We start from the raw sequence: 26205 nt of genomic DNA, 5'->3' as shown, positions 1-26205 counted from the left end.
AATACGTCCTCATTAGTTATATGATCTACCCATCTAATCTTCACCATTCTTCTGTAGCAACACATTTCGAAAGCTTCTATTCTCTTCTTGTTTAAGCTATTTATCGTCCATGTTTCACTTCCATACATGGCTACACTCCATACAAATACTTTCAGAAACGACTTCCTGACACTTAAATCTATACTCGATGTTAACAAATTTCTCTTCTTCAGAAACGCTTTCCTTGCTATTGCCAGTCTACATTTTATATCCTCTCTACTTCGACCATCATCAGTTGTTTTGCTCCCCAAATAGCAAAACCCCTTTACTACTTTAAGTGTTCTCATTTCCTTATGTAATTCCCTCAGCATCACCCGATTTAATTCGACTGCATTCCATTATCCTCGTTTTGCTTTTGTTGATGTTCATCTTATACCGTCCTTTCAAGACACTGTCCATTCCGTTCAACTGCTCTTCCAAGTCCTTTGCTGTCTCTGACAGAATTTCAATGTCATCGGCGAACCTCAAAGTTTTTATTTCTTCTCTATGGATTTTAATACCTATTCCGAACTTTTCTTTCGTTTCCTTTACTGCTTGCTCAATACACAGATTGAATTGCAACGGGGAGAGGTTACAACCCTGTCTCACTCGCTTCCCAACCATTGCTTCCCTTTCATGTCCCTCGACTCTAATAACTGCCATCTGCTTTCTGTACAAATTGTAAATAGCCTTTCGTTCCCTGTATTTTACCCCTGCCACCTTTAGAATTTGGAAGAGAGTATTCCAGTCAAACTCAACGTCGTCACGTGTTATGGCGGTTCTCCAACTCTACAGGCTCCTAGGTTCGTTCAACCGACTGATCCTGGGTGCTTCGAGATGTACTCACCAACTTTGGGATAAGCCACACAAAACGGCGCCTTAGTATGAGTTCCCGAGACTACTACGGTATTACTAATTATTCATAAGCCCTGACTTGACTTACTCAAATGCGCCTAAGCAGAAAAAGTGGAGCAAAAGAAATTTCATAACTATGACAGGATTCGGAAAATTCACGGCTAACACTCAGTAAGCCCTGACTTGACTTACTGAAATGTGCGTAAGCAGAAGAAGTGGAGGGGGAGAAATTTCATAACTATGACAGTATTCGGAAAATTCACGGCTAACACTCATTTAAAAGACTTTCTGTAAACGTGAGTTGGTTTTGACGTCACGCACAATAACAAAAACAGTAGTAACTGCTGTGGACATTCGGTAGCGTTCGATACGGGGCTCTCAGACGACTTCATGTACGTGTATCCGAGATTTATGAAAATACGACGCTCTTAGACCGATTTTTTATAATTATTGTTGCAATTGAACTTCAGACAATAGTTTTTCGAAGGTTATCTTCTTCATACAAGAATTTTCTCTGAGGAGTAAGCTGTTGTCAATAATAATTTACAAATGAGACACACTATTATTATAATTGCAGTATTCCATTTAAAGAAACGGTCAATTCATGATTTATCACAAACATGTCACCAATATTGTTAAATGGCAGTTAATAGTGCATCAACGATATAAGCCTTCAAGACATACTAAGATAACCAAGAGAGGAGAGTAAACTCCATGACAAACTGCGAGCGGAATAGATAATGTGGTGGTATATGGAGTCGCAGGATGTAGGAACGTATCCCACTACACGTCAATATATGTATATATTTTTTCCTCTTAATGTTGTTACCACATTTCGTGACATTTAATACAAGTAGGTTCTGCGATAGTCGACTATATTTACATTTCCGTTTGATTACAGAACGAAAAATGAAGTAAATATCTGGTGATTTCCGAGGGCGTGGTTAGGCAGGAACCGAAGAAAACAACCAAGATTGCTGGGCGGGAAATGAGGAGCATTAACATTTATATTCGTCCTTGTGACAAAGACAATAGCTGGTCTTGCGGTTGTCGATGATGCGCGTGGTGTATTTGCAGAACGAATTGTAATATGAGTGTTACCCAAAATTCACCAAAGTCGAAGAGTAACATTTTTAGTTAAGTTCGTATTCATTCATCAGAAGAAATCACCCAAGTCCAAGTTATTAATCACTTCCAACAGAATTAACAATCAACATTTCCTTATTTTCTGGCCACGAAAACATTATCGTGGAACTGAAAATCGTATCTATATTTCACTGTCAGTGCAACATTTAAGAAGAAACCCATATTTATAATTTGGCTGTGTATGGATTCGAACATGAACTAATGCAGCACAGCACTGAATTTTATTTTTCTAACATATTACGAAGTCCAATCTGCGGCATACGCGATTATTTGTTCTTTAACGCTCGCCACATTCTCGATCGGCCGTGGCCTATCCGAGGTGCTTACTGATACAAATTGTGCTTTCTGCAACATATATTTCGCATTGATTGAACATAGAATCTCCCGCATTTTTTACCTTGGCTGCGCTCTCAACTGTCCCTTTATCAACCGTCATGTCCAAACGAGCAAGTCACAGGATTGGCTTAAAATGTAAATTACGTCAGTGTAAACTGTCGAAACCGGTAAAGAGAAACAAATATGGTTTTCCTGTCCATCTGGCGACTGACCTTTTTGTCCTTGTAGTAAATTACAACAATGGTGACAATCGATCTGTTACAGTGTCCATGGCCCCTGGGCTATCATTTAAGTTGAAGAAACCTACTCTCTGAGAAATATGGTATGGGGATGGTTTCTAGACTCCGTTGTGTTTCACGTTAAATATATCGTTCACAAAAAATTTTTAAACGAACTTAGGGACCAAACTACAAGGTGTACAACTTTGCTTCCGCCGTTTTTTCCCCAACATTTAAGGCTTTAATGAAAAAAATTGGTTACACATATATCATTCAAAGTATTTTCCATCGTTGGTCACTACCTTCTCCCATCTTTCGCGCAGTGTACCAATTCAGCGTCGAAAAAATTGTTCATCTTTTGAAGCGATCCACGAATTAATCCGAATTGTGACTTCTTCATAAGATGGGAAGTGTTGGTCAGCCAGGACATGCGCCATTGATCTAAACAGGTGATAGTCAGAGGGAGCAATGTCTGGAAAATACGGCGGGTGGGGTGGGACTTCCCATATTAACGTTTCCAAGTAGCTTTTGACCTCTTTTGCAACGTGGGGTCGAGCGTTGTCGTGCTGCAAAATCACTTTATCGTGCCTCTCGCTGTATTCGGCCGTTTGTCTTTTAATGCTCTGCTCAAACGCATTAATTGCATTCGATAACGAGCACCTGTGATTGTTTCCCTGTGTTTTAACACCTCATAGTACACGACGCCGAGCTGGTCCCACCAAATGCAGAGCATGATCTTGGAGCCGTGAATATTCCATTTGGCCGTCGACGAGGAAGCATGTCCGGTATATCCCCACGATTTTTAGCGTTTTGGGTTATCGTAATGAAACCATTTTTCGTCCCCGGTCACAATGCGATACAGAAATCCCTTCTCTTTTTGCCTCTGAAGCAACTGTTCACAAACACACAAACGCCGTTCGACGTCTTCTAACGTGATGTCTGTTGTTCTAAGTCGTGTCCCCATATCACTTTCGCACAACGACGCTCTGAGCGTGTTTCTTTAGGGAATTGACTAGTTTGAACCTGGGACCTATTGCTGGTAAGGAGACGATAGACCACACATGACATGTTGAGTTCAGAAGAGTTCAGTGAGACTAGCGATGATATAACCAAATACTTAATGATTTCAGCGTCAGCTCCACTGCACTCCCTGTAAAAGAATCTTAATACTAACTAAATTTAGTGGAAGGGGTTCAAGGCTTTCCTATTTTTAGTTAGCTGGTAAAATAACGTCGAAAAAGCAGTTAAGTTTACCATTGGAAATTTTATTCTACTCACAAAACATTGTTTATAAATTGCACTATTGATAAAAGGAAATGTTTTAATACAGGATGATAAAAACCAACTGCGTTCAACAAAAATGTGAACGAATATTCCCTGAATGGGTTTCCAAGTTCTACAATGGATCGAATGATGACCTATGCCATATCACATCTATAATCTAGGTTTAAATTAAGTTTCACAAAAGAGAAAACTCTCAAAATGGTCTGCAGTGACCCTCAATTATCTTTAATTACTCATCTAAGTTGTCGTAATTTACAGTGGCTGATGTGGCTTCTCAATAATTATATAACAGAAAAATCATCTCGTTTCAGATTTTAACTTACGTAGCAAATGTGAATACCATGAGCTTCAATTGACAACCAACACTAGTATTACGTAAAAAGGGGATGTAACAGATGAGACTTCTGCAGTTCTGAGTGAAGCCTTATGCGCTCAAAAATGCGGCATCGTGTGCGTTCATTACCTTGTCGGTGTTCGTCAGGGGGCGGCGGCCGGCGCAGCTCCATCCAGCTCGCCGTCTCCGAAGCAACTCTCTCCTAACTTCTCGTTACTACAATTTACCGAAGTTGGTTTAAAATAACTATCTGGCTGTGTTTTCATCTGACCAATCAGGGACTCAATGTTAACCTTAAGCTCCACCTACAAAAATTCTGTCTATCCAATGAGAAACGTTATACTTTTCGCGGTGGGGCAATGTTTTTAAAGTTTGCAACGTAACAGAGACGAGAAAATGTCTCACGCTAAAACTTGCAGCTGGTGTGGCCCTTTTAGTGTTATCGTAAGATCTATACTGTTCTTCTGGAGGGCTCTATCTTTCAACATGGGCTGGGGGGTGGTACTGGAGGTTACTTTTCGTGGTGGGGCAATGTTTTTAACGTTTGCAACGTAACAGAGACGCGAAAAAGTCTCACGCTAAAACTTACGGCTGGTGTGGCTCTTTTTGTGTTATTGTAAGATCTATACTGTTCTTCTCGGGGGCTCTAGCTTTTAACATGGGCTGGGGGGTGGTCCTAGCGGTAAGCTAGCGACGTGGGTGTCCGTCCCTTATCGTAGGGCCTTCTAGCTTAACACGGTTCTGCTCTCGGCTTCTGTTCTCGTTTCTCCCCTCAGAACTGCGTCTGTCTCACGGTGGGAAGGTATGACATGCATTTAGGCATTCTTGTGTTAGTCTGTGGTATTCCATTTGCTCACTCGTTACTCGTATTACTTTGGTTAATTTAATGTCACGTTTTATTTGGAGCTATATGACATACTACTGGATTTGCTTATCATGTCAGGGTTCTCATGGAAGGTGTTGGATTTGCCTGACACCTTACAGTCTCTCGGATTCAGCTCACACGGGACCCAAGTTGCTTCTTTCTGAATCCTGCCGATATCATTGAGATGTTTCGATATAGCTTGCTGTGTCACTCCTACTAATCGTCCCAATTTTTATTTAGTCTGACGCGAGTCTTGTCTCAGCAATGTCTTCAATTCTGCATCTTCGAAAGCTTTCTCTGTTCAGTCACTACTCCGGTCTTCGACGTTAAAATCGCCGTTCTTGAAGCGTTGAAACCACTCACGACCCGTTCTTCCACTAATAGGGTCCTTACCATGCGTACTTGAGAGCATTCGATGAGACTCAGTCGCTGTTTTCTTCATATTGAAACAAAGAGTAATACCTCCCGCAAATGACGAGAATTAGGCTCGTAAACTTACATTTTCAGTAAAGTGCTGCAACAACTCACTCTACTTGAAACAATAATATCCCTATTCAATAAATACGTGTAACTTTGCTAGTAAGCGCTGCTGATTTGCTCTGAGGTCAAGGCGTGGTTTTTGTAAGAAAATATTTAATGTCGACCAACATCATACATTAACCAGAAATTCTTTAACTTTCATAGCTTCGCGTAGCATGTTGATGAGGCGTGGATTTTCTCGTAAAACGCAGTCGCAGCACCCATCCCAAACATTGAGATTGGCTTACAATCCACCTCTGCGCCGCAGGCATTCTGCTCGGCTAATTTATGAATCTAGGGCAACACTTCACATATGTTTACACTTCTTTTATCTTCGCAGATGTTCCGCAGAGCTCTCGCCTTTTTCTGTCTCCCTTGTGGACGGGAGACAGACACCGAAGATCTTCGTGTCGTAGCGGTCTGCGACGACGACGCAGACCCTGTACTATTGGACCCACAGGTGAGCAGCGTCGAGGAGTGTGAAGAATGTAACACAGGCTTAGGGGAACACGGATTCTACACAATCACAGTGGTGATTAATAAACTCATCACATTTGAGATTACCGCGAGAACGTCTGCATTTTCTAAAGTTGGCACAAGTATCGCTTGCTAAAAGCGAGCAATCACTTACTGATAGCTCTAAGGTTTACTTCTTTACTGGGCTAGAACTTAATATTACTGGGTTACTGTTACCGGGGCTAATGGGTCATTAGATGTATCACACGGAAAACCTCGGTTCAGCTTCCGGGATTCCAGCGAACTTTCTTTGATGGGAGGACGGGAACAGGTTACTCGACCTCCAGAAACCAATTGAGGAATTACTGAGACTGAGAAGTGGAGGTTCCAACACATGGAAGCTAACAATAACTTGGAAAGCGGTGTGCTTATCCCACTGCGCTTCATACCGCATTCAATGACGCCAAGTCAGAGGATGGCCCGGCGATTGGACGGTATCCACGATCTGGGGGTGGAATCACTGTGTCGACACGGAGGGGTGTAGGACGTGATGGAGGTACCTCTCGCCACAGGCGAACCCTGAAGATCCTCCGTCTGCTATATGACCCATCCGTACATTTTTGTCTTTTATACAGTCATTTATTATCTTTGGCGTCGATATTACTCTCCCAGCCTAGATTTTACCATTCCTACCACATTCTCCCACTCCTGTTAGATTTCATCTTAGCTCCAGATGGACCATGTAATGCAAACGTGAATAAAGACTAACTGTTTACGAATTGCCAACTAACCACACATCTTTAACCTGAGCCGACTATTCATTATCTGTGTTCGTTTAATCTCAATTCTGATGCAACGGAACAGTAATTTCATCCACACTTCCTGAAACATGATCAGAATTTTTTGAAGGATAAATGTATAGATCTTGAGGAGTGGGGGTGGGTGGGTAAGGCACGTTAAATAGCTAATCAAAATTACCAATTATTTTTGTTATCACTTTGCTTTGTGGACACATTGCCGTGAGAATGAGGGTTCATGTTGCTTCATGGGACTGCACGTTCCCTTGCTGATTAGTGCCTTCAGCACAGCAGCACATCATGTCGTGTGACCTCAGCCGTGGTCAGGCCATTGACTCCCTGTCAGAACTAAACTGAAAATCATGAAACAGATGATTCGTGTATCGGTTTCCTCGCTAAGCATCGACATATAAATGGACATGATTGAACCGAACCAGGGAGTGACACCAGTACTGAGTCAACAGTTAATTTCAGCGGGTCAACATACCCAGCATTTAAGACTTCATGTTGGCTGGGTTTGCCGTTAATTTTTCACGAAGTCAACGAGATGCTCTCGTCCACATTGCCACAAAAACCCTTCAGCATGCCGTATTAACCTGATTTATGTCTTACATAGGAAATCGGACTTTTATGGTATCCACTGAGAAAATTACATGACTCTAGATACGCAATGGTAAAAACACAGTACCTTGTATAGGAAAACATGAGTGTCAGATTATGGTTAAATATTGATAAATAAATAAAGTGAAAAACAATAACTGAAAACATGACGACTAAAACCAAACTCCCACAGGATTTCAACGTGGTGTGGATGCGGTTCCGTTTGGGCCCCGGTCAAGAGGAAGGTGTTCCTCCGAGGCCAGAAGAGCCGCAGAAGGTGTCGATGTCTGCTGATGCTGCAGACGTCAGTCCTGGGCTACAGGACACACAGCAGGAGGAGCGCACCGTGGGAAAGGTAAGATGACATTATGGTTACCAGGGAGGGCAAGAATATTGAAGGTATTATTTGAGAAACCTTGTTTCTTTATCAGTCCACCTAATTCTTAACATTCTTCTATACCACACATGTAAAACGCTTAGATTCCTTTCCGTTTCAATTTTCGTTCGGTGTATGATTCACTGCTGTCCTCCAAACGCACATTCTTTTTGTTTGTTACCAGTGGACTTCTCTTGACCACATTTGCCCTCTTTTACTCTGCTGCTTTGGTTTCTATGTCCTCCTGGAGTCTTCCATCATGGGGTATTTCCCCTCAAAAGCAGCAGAAACGCCTAAAGTCACCTCCGTCGTAATCGTGAATTTTGGCGTCAAGGTTCTAGGTATTTTCATTTCTCCACTTCTCATTATTTTTCTTATTTTTCGGTTTACTCTCAATCCACGTCCTGTACTCATTAGACTGTTCATTCCATGCAACAGATCTATTCTTCTTCTTCATTTTCACTGAGGATAGCATTGTCATCAACGAATATCCTTTAACCTTGAATTTTAGACCAACTTTTGAATCTTTCTTTAATTTCCGTTATTGCTTCTGTGCTGTAATGATTGTAAAGTGTGGCTGTAAGTCAGCGTCCTTTCTTACACTCTTCCTAATCCGGGACCCTTGAGATTTGTCTTTCAACTTTGGTTTATGGTTTATTCCTGTCTCTCAGAATTTCGAATGTCTTACACCATTTCACATAGTTTTACGATTTTTCCAAGTTTAATTACCCTGCGACCGTGTCTTGATTTTTCTTCAGCCCTTCTTCCGTTGTCAATCAAAATGCCAGATATTCCTCTCCACTTTTCGGTATATTATATCTATATTCTCGTCAGCTGCTTGGATTCACGAGCTGTTGAGTAAATTGTGCGGTAGCTCTCGCTCTTATTTATCCTTGCTGTCCTCGGAATTTTATGGATGACATTTTTCCATATATCGTGTTCTTGTAAGGAGCCGATAGTATTAGAACGCACATCTACACCCTCACGAAATTTACAGTTAGTACGATGGAGTATTTCGTTCAATGAGCGTCTTCCACCAACGCATAACGGAGGAAAATCTTCCACGTACTTTATGCTTCTTTAAGAATTGTAGGGAATTGTACACACTGTCTTAGAGCAATGAATTTCATTGGTTTAGAGCTGAAATGGAAAAAAAGAGGGCCAAGAACTTTACATTCACATCTCATGTTTCAAAGCGCTGTTTGTGGAACACTGTTTTTACTGTTTGTAGAAGTTCCTCCTAGTGGTTTAGAACCTTGTACTGGAATGTAGTAATAATATTAATGTCATCTTAAACTTACGGTTTCTTTTACTTTATTTACTATTTGGGTATTTGTTATTGTTGTGTTATTCAGTACGAAGATTGGTTTGATAGAGCGCTCCGTGCTATTCTATCCTGTGCACGAACCTTCATCTCCGTGTAACTACTGCAACCTACAACCTTCTGAATCTGCGCATCGTATTGGTCTCTTAGTCTCCTCTACGATTTTTACCCCCCCGTGCTCGCCTTCAGTGGTGAATTGGCGATCCGTTAATGTCTCAGAATGTGTCCTAGCAACCGATCACTTATCCTAGTCAGTTTGTGCAACGAATTCGTTTTCTTCTCAATTCAGTGCCTCCTCATTAGTTACGTGATCTACCAATCCAATCATCAGCATTTTTCTGTAACACCACATTTCAGAAGTTTCTACTCTATTTATTTCTTCCAGTTTATGTGATTTTGGAAGTAGCTCATTGTATGGCCAAGTAGTTTTCGATGACAGTGTACCATGGAATGTAGCGAATGAAATTAAAACAGAAAAGAGTAATGAAGTCGACCACTCACAAGTATTTAAAGAAGATCAAAGGCCGAGTGATATTACATTTCTTTTTCAGAAATAGTAGCCGTCTGAAACAGGCGTTGCTCTTTCGCGTACGAAGTAATAGATTATGCACAGTGTTGATCACTCAACACTCAGACAGGGTCATCAGCACTCGACCGTTAACGATTCCGATCTAAAGAGCGGGGGAGCGCAGTGGTTAGCACACTGAACTCGCTTTAGGGAGGACGACGCTTCAAAACCCGTTTTCGGCAGTCCTTATTTGGGTTTTCCGTGATATCTCTGAATCGCTTAAGGAAATGCTGGGGTGGTTCCTTCCAAATGGCACGGCCCCCTTCCTTCTCCATCCTTCCCTAATCAGAGCTTGTGCTAGACCTTGTAACGTGCCCTCTCTGTTATTGTTTTTTGTTATTGTAGCTGTAGAGATATGAAATTATTGTAGCGGTTTGTTTAGTCAGCCGTACTTCGGAATTTTTTGACGTTAAATGGAGCCTGAAACTTGCGTAATAAGTACTTGGCATGAAGTGCGATTTTCGGCATAAACAAAAATTAATTGTGGAGATGCAATCCACAGAATATTAACAGAAAAGCTTTACAACAATGCGCACGACTGACTAGACACATTCAGAGGGTACGTACATTCGCGTACGAGTGGTTGCGATCTGATGAGAAAGATCTATCTTAATTTTTTTGTGTAAAATAATTACGTCGTAACACACTCGGAGATTGCGAACGTACAATCAGGGTAGAGGCACGTACTTTCTATTATTCCCCGTGGCCTGGGTAAAAGAATTGCAATTATTTAAATTTAAGAATATTTCTTTTTCAATCGGACTCCTATTTTTATACGAAAAGGAAGATTGCAGGTTCTGAATGTCTCGGCAAAAACACATCGAAATTAATCTTAGCGGCCACAAAAGGAAAGTAGTGAGCACAATCAAGTACCTCTATAGTTGAGCAGCGCCGTCGTAAAGATCGTCGCCTCCATCTAAAATTCGCCTTCTCGAATTAATAGAATAATTTGTACTCCATTGGTATGGAATTTAGGCTTGATATTGACAGAAACTATAAAACACATTTTTCATCATTTAACACCTTCATTTAATACACACATAGACATGAAACTATACAGTACGTCTTTACGCCAGCACATCAGAACAAAAAGGTAGTTAATACTAGAAGTAATAAGAGAAACTCGAAATTAGTCCTTTGTCTCTCAATGATAAAAAAGCTTTTTAGAGTATTCCTCTGGTATGACAGTCGAACAAATTTTCTTCTTGTATCTTTGAGATTAAATTACAACAATTTTTAGTTCCTTTTCAGCCTCTAATGACCTCGTTCTCGACGGGATGTTAAACACTAATCTCCTACTGCTCCTCCTCCTCCGATTCAGTTCTGAGCCGCGAAACAATCTCTTGCACGGAAATCCAGAAATATTTTACCACTATTTCGCACCGGGATCTAAATGGCCAGTATCTCCGAGTGCAGTGAATTGCGTGATAATCCACACAAGAATCGCGAACTACGAGACAGTTGTCAACATCTGGAGACATAAATAGTGTCTAGTCAACTGATAGTAATAACACAAGATTTGCGTATTGTATTCTAAATTCAAACTTACGCTCTTAGAGGAACACCCACTGCTAATCTGAAGTAGATCCTCAGCAGTGTCCTATTGCAAAGTCAAATATTCCCTTTCTCCAGAACGCTTCTTGTGTTGTAGCTACATAAAATTACATATTCGCGGACAGTCTACTTTTAAGCATTTTAATATGAGTATCCGTTTTCTGTGCAGGTGGGTGACGCGCCTGCTGTCTCGACGGTCGCCGTGGTGCACTCCGCCCCAGACGATGGCGCTTCCAGTGAGGGGGAGGTGCCGCCCCCAGCTCGCCGCAGACGCGGCTGCCGCCGTTGCTGGGCGGAAAGACTGGGCGAGAAGGTGGTCGTTCTGCCACACGGTCGCCAGGGCTACCGCCTAAGTAGGAGATAAAACTTTGTCATGGGGAAGGAGAATTGAAAACCTGCAGAAACTGCAAATTTCTGGTCGTGTGAAAATGATACAGTTCACAACAACAACGGGGATGAGAGCTTCTAAATCTTTCCATGACATATTATGGAATAATATTGTTCGGACGGACGCTAACAAAGAAATTATTAAAGTGTGTCGTAGAACATAGCTCTGTCAGGAGCAGAAATGTGGCCTGAAAAGTGGAGATTTAGGGAGATAATTAGTACACTGGAATAGGACTATATGAGAAGACGTCTGCAGGAAACGCGACAAGATAAATTTCGAAATAAAGTGTGGAGACCAATAGAGATAACGTGCTCCACTGCAAAATCTTTGAAGACTACAGCCCTCCACTGGTACCGGTACATTCGAAGATTAATCAAAATTTGCGCCGAGGAAGATTTCAACGTGGAAGTCGCGCGGAAGAAAGAGGAGAGACAAGCGTTAAAATGGGAAGAATACAGACAGGAAGCACTGGAAGACCGGAAGACTGGAACAGCAGCAGCCTGTCGAGGTCGAAAACGGCTAACTGTTAGGATCATGCGACGTCTAAGAAGAGAAGAACTTTTTCGCTGCTCAGCTTCGATTTATCGTGCAAGTTGAAAAAATGATACTGAAGAAACAAAGGGTGATTTTGTGAAGTGTTTGTCACCGGTTCGTTGTTTGTCATTGATGAGGTTATTGGCAACCAGTTATGGATGACATTAAATCCAAGCCACAACGTAACAGTTGAGCTTTCGTGTATGCAGCAAGCAGTTAAACGAAGGAAATTGGTGCAGTGGAGCGTCCGTTGTTACTGGAAAGAAGTCAAAACATTTTTGGTTTTGGTGCCGCTTTCGGGGCAGTCATGTGAACTGATGTTCCTAAAGTCAGTTTTTTCTGTACTAACAAACCATTTGCTAAACACTCAATAAAATTTTAATAGTGATATAATATCAAAGTTTATTACTGGTTTTTGTAAAAATATTAATAGAGTCTTACAGCATTGGTTGTTTATGACAATGTGTTGCTATTGAATATTCTGTGAGCAAGTTCAAATGTTCAAATGTGTGTGAAATCTTACGGGACTTAACTGCTAAGGTCATCACTCCCTAAGCTTACACACTACTTAACCTAAATTATCCTAAGGACAAACACACCCATTCCCATGCCTGTTGGAGGACTCGAACCTCCGCCGGGACCAGCCGCACAGACCATGACTGCAGCACCTTAGACCGCTCAGTTAATCAATCGCCGCTGTGAGTTAGCATGTAACTCTCCTTCATAAGGGCTAGGCGGGTCAAGCTGACAAAAAGTCTATGGATTTTAAGACGCTATGACAGAGAATATCACTCTCTCGGAATAATTGGTTTGGCTTCATCCTTTCGCACCCATATGAATTTGGAATGTTTCAACTGTCACAATTTAATCGGAAATCGGCTGTCGGCATTACGTTTAATTAAATGAAGAGAATGTTCTAAACAATTACACTAAAATACGTAATTATGGCTTCAATGGCCCCTATACAAATTTCGCCCAATCCGGTTACTTCGATTTATAAAACACCACCCGCCCAACTTTCACTTGGTAATCTCCTAATAACATAAGAGAGAGATTAATTTTAAGAAAGATAAAATACCTGTCATTACTAGTAGGGTACAGATAATTATTCGCACCAACACATTTTCAAAGATATGTACATCCTAACACACCAGAGCCAGGTGGAGGAAAGAATCGAGGGAACTGACAAAGAAGGAAGACAGGCAAATGATAAACATCACTTCAAAGATATAAACTAGACCCACTCTCTTGAAAACAGTATGGATTTCTTTCACCAACAAGACTCCTTTCTTGGTTTAATTGCTTCGCGTATAATTCATCAGAATAATTACCAAAGTAAACTTATTAGGACAGGAAACGTAAAAACGTTAGTACTTCGTTATAAGTACTAGCTGAGAATATATTTACAGATAGGACCAGTTAGTTAATTGCTGATGCTAAACTCTGGAAACAAGATATGTAGAAATTAATGAACCACTATCACTTCACAATCCGAAAACCGTTAAATTTATAGTCAAAACCTTCGATGAATTTTAAATTTGGTATGAACCACATAGAGGTTTAGAAAGAAGGTATCACATTAATATTGTGGGATGATACAAGATATCTTTACTTGGTGTCAAAACAAACGTGAAAAATCACTGCGGCTAAATAAATAATTAAATTAATCACTTCTCCCTGGGTAGCAGGGTGCCAATAAAATATTTTCGAAATCCAAGGAGGAACTGGGCGATTGAAATCGCATGAAGAGATCCTCCCTCACCGAATAACGCCTTTGTTTTAATGAAAGCCATCGAAATTTGTGTGATATCCGTGACACTCTCGAACTAAAACTCAAGTAAACTACCTAGTTTTTTTCAGTGGAATTACCTACTAACACGTAGTAGCACTGCATACCATCCAATTCCCCCCACCTTAGACACGCATAGTTACAAACACGAACACACACCATTCATAGGAATTGTTATAGCTGCTAACACCTTAATTTACGCTGCATGGTTTGAAATAGGTAATCGATAATTTGGGATTACTGAAGAATAGGATACTACCCGTCGGCTTTACCAACGATTTCAGAAGTTATCACAGTTAATGTATCTCACAGATTTAACAGCAGTGACGAATGTTAAGAAACAAAAGAATGCAGGACACAGAAAACAGATGGTAGACATATAACTTGTACATTCATATTGCGAACATAATGTTAAGCATATTGCTTCTTTGAGTCCTAGCACCCTATTCTTCAGTTGACCTATATAGCTAAAGTGATGAATGGAACAAGAGTGCAAAAAGAAAAAAGAAAGAAGTAACGTTAGCATGGTGCACCGTAGTTTACATATACGAGTTGTATCCTGAACTTCAGCTGACCATTATAGGTTACCTGTAGTAAGGAATACAAATTTAACGTTTGTCGACTTTTTCGCCTACGCTAGCACTAGTATCAGCTGAAGAGTAGTCTTCAGTTGGTCTATAATTATAGGTCGACTGAAGTACGGGATACAGATTTTGCAGGTGATGCTTCTCTTTGCCTCCGGTTCTACTGACATCCTATTGTTCACTTATACAGTTGACCTATATAGGTCAACTGAGGTACGGGATAAACGGCTCAAAACTATCGCAATAATAGCAGTGCTAGCGAAGGCACGGGAAAATGCAATAACAATTGTAGTCATAGCAAAGGCGAAGAAAAGCGACAACTGCAAAATTTCTATTCCGTAATACAGTTGACTATCCCTGCTTCAAGTTTTCCATATTCATAGGAACAGATAAATCCGAACCTACAAACAGAAATCAAACAACAAAAATTGTCATGAAATAAAAACAAATCTTCCAAAATATCTCAAACTCACTAAGAATGAGACTCAACCTTTTAAAAACACATTCATTTATATCACTTTACAATGATAAGGCTATGCCACAAAAGATAACCGATTTATTATCTACGGTTCGAAAATAAAGACGCAAATATCTATGAGTAAAACATGACGTCATTGTTCAAAGCTAATGGGTTGTACCCCATTTTTCAGCTGACCCAATAATTTTGATGCAGTATTCTGCAAATAAATATTTATACTGGATAATACCACTAGTACCATATTTCCATCAAATTGTTCTATAGGTCATCGTTACACTTTTTATGTAGATGAACCAAATTTTCGAAATTTAAACTATTCATACAGAAGCGAATTGCAAGCCAGCATTCCGTGGTGACACGCCTACAGACGTGAACAAATATTTCAAAGTTGAACTAGAGTGACCTGGGTTTTCAAGGCTTCTTTTTTTGAAATAACGTAAGGACGTATGGACAGTGAAACTGATTTATTTTGTAAAACTCACTGAGTCACAAATTACTTATTGGTGCCATTAAATTTTAACCACATAGTATCTGGTGCCCAAAGCATCGGCAGGTATTTTCTGGTACGTATTAGGAGATATGAATCTCACACCTATAACGAATATTTTGTAATAGAAAAATAGAGATCGAAAATACACGCCTAACGAAACTAAAGAACAAGATGGAATGGTAGTCTTGTAGGGCGCCTGGCTCTTATATGGTGCAAAGAAGTGTAGATCCTGTTATTTCCACAGGCTTGGTACATCTATATTCACATAAACGTCAATATTTATGTTATCAGAAACGGTTAAGCTCACTCTCAGATTATTATTATTTGACACGCGCTGCTAACGTAGTGAGACGTAAGAGAGTCTGCGACACGATTCGTCATGGTGTGTGTTCGGCTACTAAGAGGTCGATGTTGTCTTCAGTGCAAGATTGACTGGAGGCTAGCCTACCCTGTGCGAACCTTTTTATCTCAACATAATCAACATCATCTCCTCCATATGCATTCAAGTGTTTGTCTTCCTCTACAATACTTTTAGTCAAGTTATGCTGCAAATTTCTTTGTACTCACTTCGGTTCAGTACGTTGTCTTTCTTTATTCGATCTATAGAGCAAATTTACAATATTCTTCTGTAGCACAAACTTCAAAACTTTCAATTCCAATTTCGACTAACCAATATATCGCGAAGATTTCACTTCCGTACATAGCTGTAATACAGACGAGTACCTTCGGAATAAACTTCCTGATATTCAAAGTCATCCTTTTCAGACATTAGATTCTTGCTGCTGTCAGTCTACATTTTATATTGTCTCGACTTCGGCCATCATCAGTTACTTCGATGCACATGTCAGAGAAGCACCCAGAAGTGGAACCGAAAACGCAATGAAACTTCACTGGTCGAGAGTGTCCCTGGTGTTATTTCAGAGATTACGTAATCGAGTCAAATTTACAAATAACTTTCCGGTACTATACCACTTTTCAGTTGACTTTACACATCTTCTCGTCTGGATATAGGCACTACTGTTCCTGGAAATGTGTCATGAAGCCGTTGAAACCTCAACTGAGGCAACGCGGGCCACAACTGCTGTACCTGGTCCTTGATGTCCTATGTGCTGACACAGGGAATAACTTGACTCTCGAGTTGGTCCCACATATGTTTTTGTAAAAGCCTCGTCGGCAGATTTTTAAAGGGCTAGTCGCTGCTACTGTGGAAGCCGAGGTTGTGAGTTCGTGAAACAGCTTCTGGTGCAGTACAACGCAAAGACAATTTCTTCCTGCCACTATTACACAGCTGTGCCCCAGGGTCAGGTAACATGTTAGAAGAACGAAGGCTATACAACACTCCAATGAATCACTAACAAAATCACACAAATGAGTGTAGGAATGCGTATTTAAATACAGAGATATGTACTCTGGCAGAATACGGCGCTGCGGTCGGCAGCGCCTATATATGCCAACGACTGTCTGTTGCAGTTGTTAGATCAGTCACTGCTGTTACAATGGCAGGTTATCAAGATATAAGTGAGTCTGAACGTGGTGTTATAGTCGGCGCACAAGCAGTGGGACACAGCAAGTGGGGGTTTTCCGGTAGGCCCATTTCAAGACTGTGTGCTGAATATCAGGAATCTGTTAAAGTATCAAATCCTCGACATCGAACTGGCCGGATAAAGAGCCTGCAAAACGGGACCAACGACGACTGAAGAGAGTCGTTCAATTTGACAAAAGTGCAGCACTTCCCCAAACTGTTACATATTCAAAGCTGGGCCATCTACAAGTGCCAGCTTGCGAACCATTCATCGATATGAGCTTTCGGAATCGAAGACGCTCTCATGCAGCCTTGATCACTGCATGACAAAAAGATTTACGCTTCTCCCGAGCCCGTCAACACCGACATTATACTGTTGATGACTGGAAACATGTTGCGTGTTCGGACGAGTCTCGTTTCAAACTGTATCGAGCGGATGGACGTGTATGGGTATGGTGAAAACCTCATGAATGCATGTACCCTGCATATCAGCAGGTGACTGTTCAACCTGGTGGAGGCTCTACAAGGGCGTAGGGACTGGGCAGTTTGAGTAGTATGGGATCCCTGAAACGTCTAGATACGACTCAGACATGTGGCACTTATATAGGCATCCTGTCTGATCACCTGCAGCCTTTCATGTCCATTCCGACGGACATTGGCAATTCTAGCAGGAGAATGCGACATCCCGTACGTCCAGAAAAGCTATAGAGTGGCTCCAGGACAACACTTCTGAGTTTAAACACTTCCACTGGCCCCCAAACTCCCCCGAGATGAACATTACTGAGCGTATCTGCGACGCCTTGCATCGTGGAATGTGTGGTGTCAGGAAAATAAGAACCGAAGATGGCGATTGTGTAAAAATTAAAAAGTAATATATTGCTAAGCAATCCAGCTTTTGATTTTATGCCTTCTGCGCTATCTTGCTTCCCTTTGCGAATGTAGTATAAAAGTGAAACAATGACAATATACAATTTTAGTTGGCATTCAGATGAATTCCCAAGAGTACGCATCTTGGTCGTGCTCAGAAGCATCTGACTTATTTCAATTTTTGCTGATTGTTCAAAAGGTTTTAAGGTAAAAATCTCATGAAGGCGGATCTTGCGGTATTCCCACATCGGAAATGTGTCAACAGTGCATACCACACAAACACACACACACACATAATGTTACACCATGAATTATGTGTTAAGCAGTAATAGCGAACTCTAAGTATGACCTGTTAATGGTATAATGCACAGCAGAGCCTCAATCTACTTTCCTCATCCAAATGCTTCTATCATGCTTGCCAAGGGTCACGCTGATCTTTCAAAATTTATAAATCTCTAAGAAATGCGTCTGCAATACAAATAATTCAGTGTTTATGTCAAATGTACAGGGTTATTGCCCTCATATTAAATTTTTTTTCCACATCTAAACCGTTTTATAAAGCTCGTGAAGTGTCACAATGAACTTCCAACACCTCGAACTCTGCACCTCAAGTGCACATTGTTATTTTACACACACACACACGTCAAAGTGATGCATAGAAGATCATTTGGGGCTCTCTAAGTAGGAGTCTCAACGTTATTTCCATGCCTGAACACTAGTGCCAATAATATCTTGCTAAACAGGCGCTGACGTTAGAAGTTAGGCCTAACTAATGACGCAGGAAACGCTTGATACGTAAAATACTACGCTAAGCAGGAAATCACAAAAATAAATACTCAGTCTGGAATAAGGTCAGCCACTGGAAGGAGGTAAATAATTCCGTTACATTGGCTTACTCTTGGTGAAAGATAAAGTGCACCTGCAAATTAAGTACTTCCACATATTACTGGTTCTGTTGTAGTTGGTGAGCATTATAGTAGTATTTTTACATCCAAATACGTTAAAAGTGTTCTCAGTCCAATCTGAGGTTCGTAGAGCTGTAATCACCTGTCAGCTTAGAAAGCTTTTCAGTAATGTTTCAGCTAAGCAAACCATTAGGGGATGGGGTGTTGTGGTTCTTGTTTTCAGTATACAATATAGTCGACGATATTGATGTATATTAATTACTTTTTGTTACAACTGATAGGACCTAGTAGACAAAAGGAACATCTAAGGAAGGCTACAATATAAAAAAATCAGAAATGCGGTGGCAATGCTCTCTAAATCAGCATTACCCACAGTCAGCTATTAAATAAAACCAAAATTTGATCAAAACACGCAATGTAAAAAACATACACTTACTTGCAACGTAAATTATAGAGAAACTGACTAAACAAAATTTAAGGACGGGAGGTCGAAACTGTTTAGATTAGATTTTTTAATGAGACACATCATTTAACCTCGTAATATTTCCATAATGTACAAGGAGCACTTCTGCTCTCTTTACATTCATCAGAACCCTGCCAAAGACAGAACTGGAACAAGATAGAGATGAAGCTTAGCCATAGATGACCGTGCAACAAAACAAAAATGGAAAGTCTATAATTCGAAAATTACAGTTGGTACAAAAATAAAATTATTTGTAATTTATCGGGCACGAGCACACACACACACACACACACACACACACACACACACACACACAAACACACTCACACACACTTACATGCATGTTGCTTATCCTATGTATAATTACAGATCTGTGATCATAAGCGAAAATTTGTATCTAAATGAAATAATTACGTTGTTTCTCGTATGGAGGACTTCCAAAACAAAACTTACGTGGTACTACAGTTGCAAATTAATCATTCTACAAAATTAAAAATACGCGTAGCTTGTGTGGTGGCACTGCTGATAAAAATTTCGGATTAAGTAGCACTTGTTATCGACCTAACTTTCTCTCAAACACCAAAGACGAGCAGTGTGACTGGCAAGCGTTACTGCGATATGCTTCGCCATCATGTCATACCCGCCCTACAGGAGACAGAGTCATTGATCTCAACGTATATCATGCAAGATATGGCCCCACTGCATATCGCTTCTGAAGTTCCCATGTATCCTGAAATACATTTGGAAACTATCGAACTATCAGCCGATAGTTTCCAAACGCTTGGCGGGCACGGTCACCTCCTGTGTTTTCTGGTTGCGGGGCTACCTGAAGGGCAGGGCTGGGTTTACCATGGGAACATTCAAACAAGTGCTGATCTGAAGCGCAGCATATCAACAGCGGTAGCCACCACACCTACGGACATGTTTTGTTCTGCTGTGAAGAACGCAATCCTGCACTTTCAGACTCTTCTGGGCACTGATGGGAGCCATATTGAGCCCACTTTGTGTAGCAGTAATGGTACCGGAATGTAATTGTATGATGTACCGCAGCAGCACATTGAAAGTGTTTCAATTGAATTGATCCTGCATTACTCTCTTCCCCATGCCCTTGACATTAAAGCTACCGAGTTCGGTACCCGCGGGGTAATTATTTTCCTTGTTATAACGTGTTAAATACGGAAAGTTTAATGATAACCACCCGGTACAGATAAATTTTTCAAAACACCCAACGGTGAGGGCGTGAATCCATCCAGAAGTTGTCAGCTGCACTGGTGGAGGAATGGAACACCCAGCCAACAGAGCTTGCCAGTCTGTCGGCGAGCGTGGGAGCAAGTTACAGAGCATCTGTTGCTCTCCGTGGTGATCACACACCCTATGAAAAACCACATCTTGTCATTTTTAATGTCCAGGGCAGCATCACAGATGTCGGTGACTTCAGTGTAATGATTGTCCTTAAAGTAACAGTAATGTAGCAGATACTGGATGGAGAGGGCTCCTTCGAAAGTCTTGTTGCGGTAAAAAGGGCGCCATTTGCGGCTGTTGGACGGAGGGATAACCAGAGTCCAGACCCAGCCACCAAAGAACAGCAAACAGTGGATGTCCACAGCTGTTGTCCCTATGTGGCCGTGTTCTGTCAACCGTGTGAAATAGTTACCCTCGGCTCGGGCAAAGTTAAACACTACCTTATGAGTCGGGAATTGTTCTTTCAGGCCTTGGTTGGTATTTGGAGCCAAGGGATCCGAGCCTTGAACAAAGGAAAAGTTTGAACGGTGAAACTACAAGGCAAATTGCGTCTCGTTGTTAAAAATACAGTTGTGAAACCGTTCTGTGCCTCCACTGACGGCGCCGCGCCAACATGTTAGCCATTTTTTTCCATACAATAAGGAGATCTCGTCATCAGTTTCCCTTGTTGCACACTACGTCCTTCCCACTCCTGTTTCGCTCTTGATAAAGCAATCTTTGGGTAAGCAGAAATGGTAGGGGAATGTGCTGTTTCTGGGTTTTCTGTAAAATGCGTGCCACACGCACATGTTTGTGTGTGTGTGTGTGTGTGTGTGTGTGTGTGTGTGTGTGTGTGTGTGTGTGTGTGCGATGCAATCACGTGCTCCAAACTATTGTCCCAGTTAAATTCAAGGTACCCGTTGCCAGCAGGTAGACGCTATGTTTAGTATAACGAATACGGCTGTGATAGCCCAGTATCAGTTACGTTTTCACTGCTGGAGGCGTTAATAACCTCAACACATCTGCACGGATGCAACTCTCATGTGCCATAACAGAGAGCATTAAGTGAAATACGACGAAGCGAAATAAAATTTTTCAGTTATACTCGCGGTTTCTCATGACCGTTACACGTAAGAAACGAAGTAATACAGCAAGAAACAAATGAACTACAACATCCAGAACTAACATCAGTTTCTAAACTGACAAACTGATATTATATGGGAAGACATAAAAATAAACAGGCAGACAATATGTGGAGACATAACGGACTTGTCCCAGTAGACAGGTTCACACAAAAGCTGGGTAACCTGTACTATCATGCGCCTGACTGACAGAGAGGAAATTCGCAGAGGCTTACAGAGTGTGGATGTACATATAGACTTGGTATGACTGTAGAGACCGAGATATGAAGGTGGGGAGGACACGTCACTTTGAAAATGAAAAAAGAAATTCTTTAATAGATTACAAGATGTATGAGGATACGTAGATGGGAACCTCATGAACGGTGAATAGATGACATTCGAACAAATTCACGGGCAGTCTCGACGTAAATACTTGAAGACAAATACACGAGAAAGTCTGTAGCATGGCTACATGGAGCAGTGGATGTTGCCTGTTAACTCATATCACAATATGTAGTGCAGAATTAGAATTTCTAGAAACGTGTTTGTCCTGGCTGGGTGTTATGCACATTTAATAGACAGTTCTAGGGTTGTAGGGAAGAAAGATAACGCAGCGAATATATTAACGTAATATCACATATGAGCAAACAGCAGGCAGATACCAGGCTTCAAACGGTCACTACGAGGATTGTCAGTGAAGATTTTTGCAAATTGCTAGACACATCGGCAATGTTTTTCATTTAATATTTTTAAATAATGACTAAGGTGCATAGCTACAAACAAGTTTCTTAATTATAAAATTATCAGCTTTTATTCAACTGACACTAGCCATAAAAGCCTCCTCACTTACACCAAGCAGTACAGACGATATTGTGCGTGGTATACGTGAGGTTATGAAAAAAAATTAGAGACAGATAAGAACACACGAGGTCAAATCACTCGAAAGTCAATTGGATTAAAAACAGTAATAGGCAAAGGACAGTCCTTTAGTACCGTAGCACAAGTGCGTGTAACGCGCTGTCATATTCCTCCGATCTCGAAATCTTGGCCATGTAGTCTGTTTACACCAAGATCCAATGGCTCAGGTAGATTTCGGTTGATGTTGCAAGATTTTGATTTTTCAGTTGCATAAAACATTTTCAAAGGCGAAATATGTGTTAACTACCGGAAATAGGTTTGAACTCTAAAGTCTCAGACCTGTTTCAATTTCAATCGTTAATTATAATTTTTATGTTACTGACACTGACAGTCTCAAGGTGGAAAATAATTTTAATAAGTGAAGGTAGTAAGTAAGAGTAAATGTAGCCCGCCCGGCTAGAAGCACGGTCTCACGCACTGCTCCCGGGTGGGAAGGCGTGCCGTTCCCTGGCACTAATCCGCCCGGCGGATTAGTGTCGAGCTGCGGTGTGCCGGCGAGCCTGTGGATGGTTTTCAAGGTGGTAGTCCACCTGCCTCTGCGAATTCGGGCTGGTTCCCCTTATTCCGCCTCAGTTACACTGTGTCGGCGATTGCTGCGCAAACACTGTCTCCACGTTCGAGTACACCGTAATTACTCTACCATGCAAACACTGGGGTTACACTCGTCTGGTATGAGACGTTCCCAGTGGCTCCACTGGCGGCCGAACCGCACAATAACCCTGGGTTCGGTATGGGTCGGCGGTGGGATGGGTGGACTGCTGTGGCGTGTTGTGGGCTTGTGAACCACTGACGGCCATGGCGGGGCTAAGCCTCTCCGTCGTATCTAGGTCCCCGGTTCAATACACAATACACGAATAGTAAATGTACAGAAACAGAATATGAGTATGTCGAAACGATGAGTAAACTTAAATGAGAGAAAGAGGATGATACCAGTTGAATGTTTTAAAGATTTGGTGAAGGGCAAGTGATACTGACATGGATGTATCTTGCAGAACAGTTTGTGATAAAAGTAGAGTTGGACCATTACTATCTTGAGGAACCTACTTGAGTACCTCTTTACCGATGGATGAAGGTCAGTTTGTCTTCTTATCCTGTTTCTTTACGTGGCGAATCAGTCGGGATCACAGTATAGAAATTGTATTAAATAGTGCTGCAACGTAAACTGAAACTGTAAATGATACTCTATGGAGGAATGAGTTTTTCTGCTGTTCTTTTTTCTAATAGAATGCTTGTTAAGAATTAACAGTAATGGTCGCAATAGTACCTGCTGATACTATGCAGTACCTACGGTTGCACCCACGCTTGTCTTTACGACGATAGCTGCTTACAAAGCGTTGACGAAATGACGCTTCTCATGTAAGGACACAAGTGTTGATACCCGAGGTTGATGTATCAGCTGTTCTAAAAGGGCCCAGTACAGTATTTATTTTTGTATTTTTCTAAGTCTCCTAAGGACGAAGTAAAATTTTGTAGTACATATAAGGACCTTTTAAGAGTTACGTTGATAGATCAATACCTAGCACTAGTGGTTATTTTCTTTACAAATTTCTCTTCGTTTAATAACATCAGCCTCTTCTAAGTCTCCACACAGTCCACCTTGAACACCACAGCTACCGATCGGATATGAGTACTGGTGGATACCCAACGTAAAGTCATGCTCATCTTTGCTTCGTACAGTCTCTATTGACCGTAATGTTTGACTGTTTTGTGATGTGTTCCACTGGACCCTTTGACATAACGATGTGATTCAGTATTGTGAATACGGAAATGCAATTGCTACTTTCTTCCAGATACATCGTGAAGGAGAGTGTTCATATGAACCAATTAACAATTGAAGTATTGTAATAAGTATTGGAAATTTAAACATTCTAGCAGTATAAGTCTAGTGTGACGTCCTTTTGGGATTCGTCACGTCACATACAAAGTAAATTGCATATAATTTTATATATTTTTATTTTTAATTTATCAGCATGCTTCTTTCTCTCAGGGATATTGTCTTTTCATATCACTTTTACTTACATGCATAAGTAAATATGAAACGGTTTCTTGAAGGGCCTCAATCATTCATGTACCAACTTTAGATTTTGAACGTGATGACTAAAATATAGGTGCCGTTAAACGAATTGGATGTAATTTTGATAATTTCTATTTATTGATTGCAAAGCAATGCTTGAGAGAATTTCGATTGTTTCCGTGGAGCGGCCAAGATAAAACTTACTGAACTCATGGAATCTGTATAGTTTAAAAACATGAACTTTAACGTAAATTAATTACCTGTTGCGATTTAAAAAGGTTCTTATAACGAAATCTCTCGCATTTACAGTTACTGTTAGCACTGAAAAATAAATTAATACTTCGGCGCGTAATGGCCGACCAGAGGCTGCATCGGAAGATGAGCTTCTCGTAGCGCAAATTACTGAGAAAATGCTTATTAAAAATAATTAGCCACTGCGAGCATATGAGGTGACAACTATTACAAAGAAATTCATTTTGTAATAATAATAACAAGTTTATTTTAGTAATAAATACGTATAACTTACATAAAATATGTGTAGGCGCTCAATGGCTGCCTTCCGTGTAGCGAAACAAAACAGTGTGTGTACCAACAAACACGTGCTTCCTCCTCGGCCGTACAATTTGGTCTCTTTCGATCCTTTTTTTATTTTCATAGACATTAAATAAAGATGCTATCGCTGCATATCAGTTGTTTCAAGAACATTAACAATATCTTTCACACTAATTATATTCATAAAATACGTAAACTACGATTTACAACCGCTAAAAATGTCAATATTTATGTGACGTACCGTCACACTAGGGACCGATGACCTCAGCAGTTTGGTCCCTTAGGAATTAGCACAAACATACTCATCCACAGCAGTGCTTTCTCCATTCTTATAAAATGATGACCAAGCCATCCGTGTGGTTCAGTAGTCAGTTGAAAAAATTGTAGGTCCGTCGCTTTGTGCCATGTAGAATAGCACGGCAGTATTCCATGGCGCCAGCACTGTCGTTCCTAGCCACGCGGTACTGACGCCAGCAGGCGGCAGCCATTGTGAAACATGCGACGGAGGGGATCGCCACAGTGGCCGTTGCTATAGAGAGGCACGGAAAGAGCCGCATTGGCGGACTATGGGCCTAAATTCTGGCAGGCCATGAAACATATGGGAAAAACCCCTTTCCTTCCCTTTTAATGGACATACATCCAGCACTCCTAATGACCAGTAGTACTACTACTACTGCTACTACTAATACAGTAATAATAACAAAATAATGACACTCATTTTAATTTACAAACAATCTGGTAGTGTGGGCGTATCAGTGTTGTTAGTTGTAAAACAAGCTAACTCGAAGATCCCACTTTTTTTGGCTCTTCTGATGACATCTGCATCTACATCTACATCTACATGATTACTCTGCAATTCACATTTAAGTGCTTGGCAGAGTGTTCATCGAACCACAATCATACTATCTCTCTACCACTCCACTCCCAAACAGCGCGCGGTAAAAAACCGACATCTAAACCTTTGTGTTCGAGCTCTGATTTCTCTTATTTTATTTTGATGATCATTCCTACCTATGTAGGTTGGGCTCAACAAAATATTTTCGCATTCGGAAGAGAAAGTTGGTGACTGAAATTTCGTAAATAGATCTTGCCGCGACGAAAAACGTCTT

Source organism: Schistocerca piceifrons, chromosome 1, assembly GCF_021461385.2.
Source record: "Schistocerca piceifrons isolate TAMUIC-IGC-003096 chromosome 1, iqSchPice1.1, whole genome shotgun sequence".
Lineage (NCBI taxonomy): Eukaryota > Metazoa > Arthropoda > Insecta > Orthoptera > Acrididae > Schistocerca > Schistocerca piceifrons.
This window is presented reverse-complemented; position numbering follows the sequence as displayed.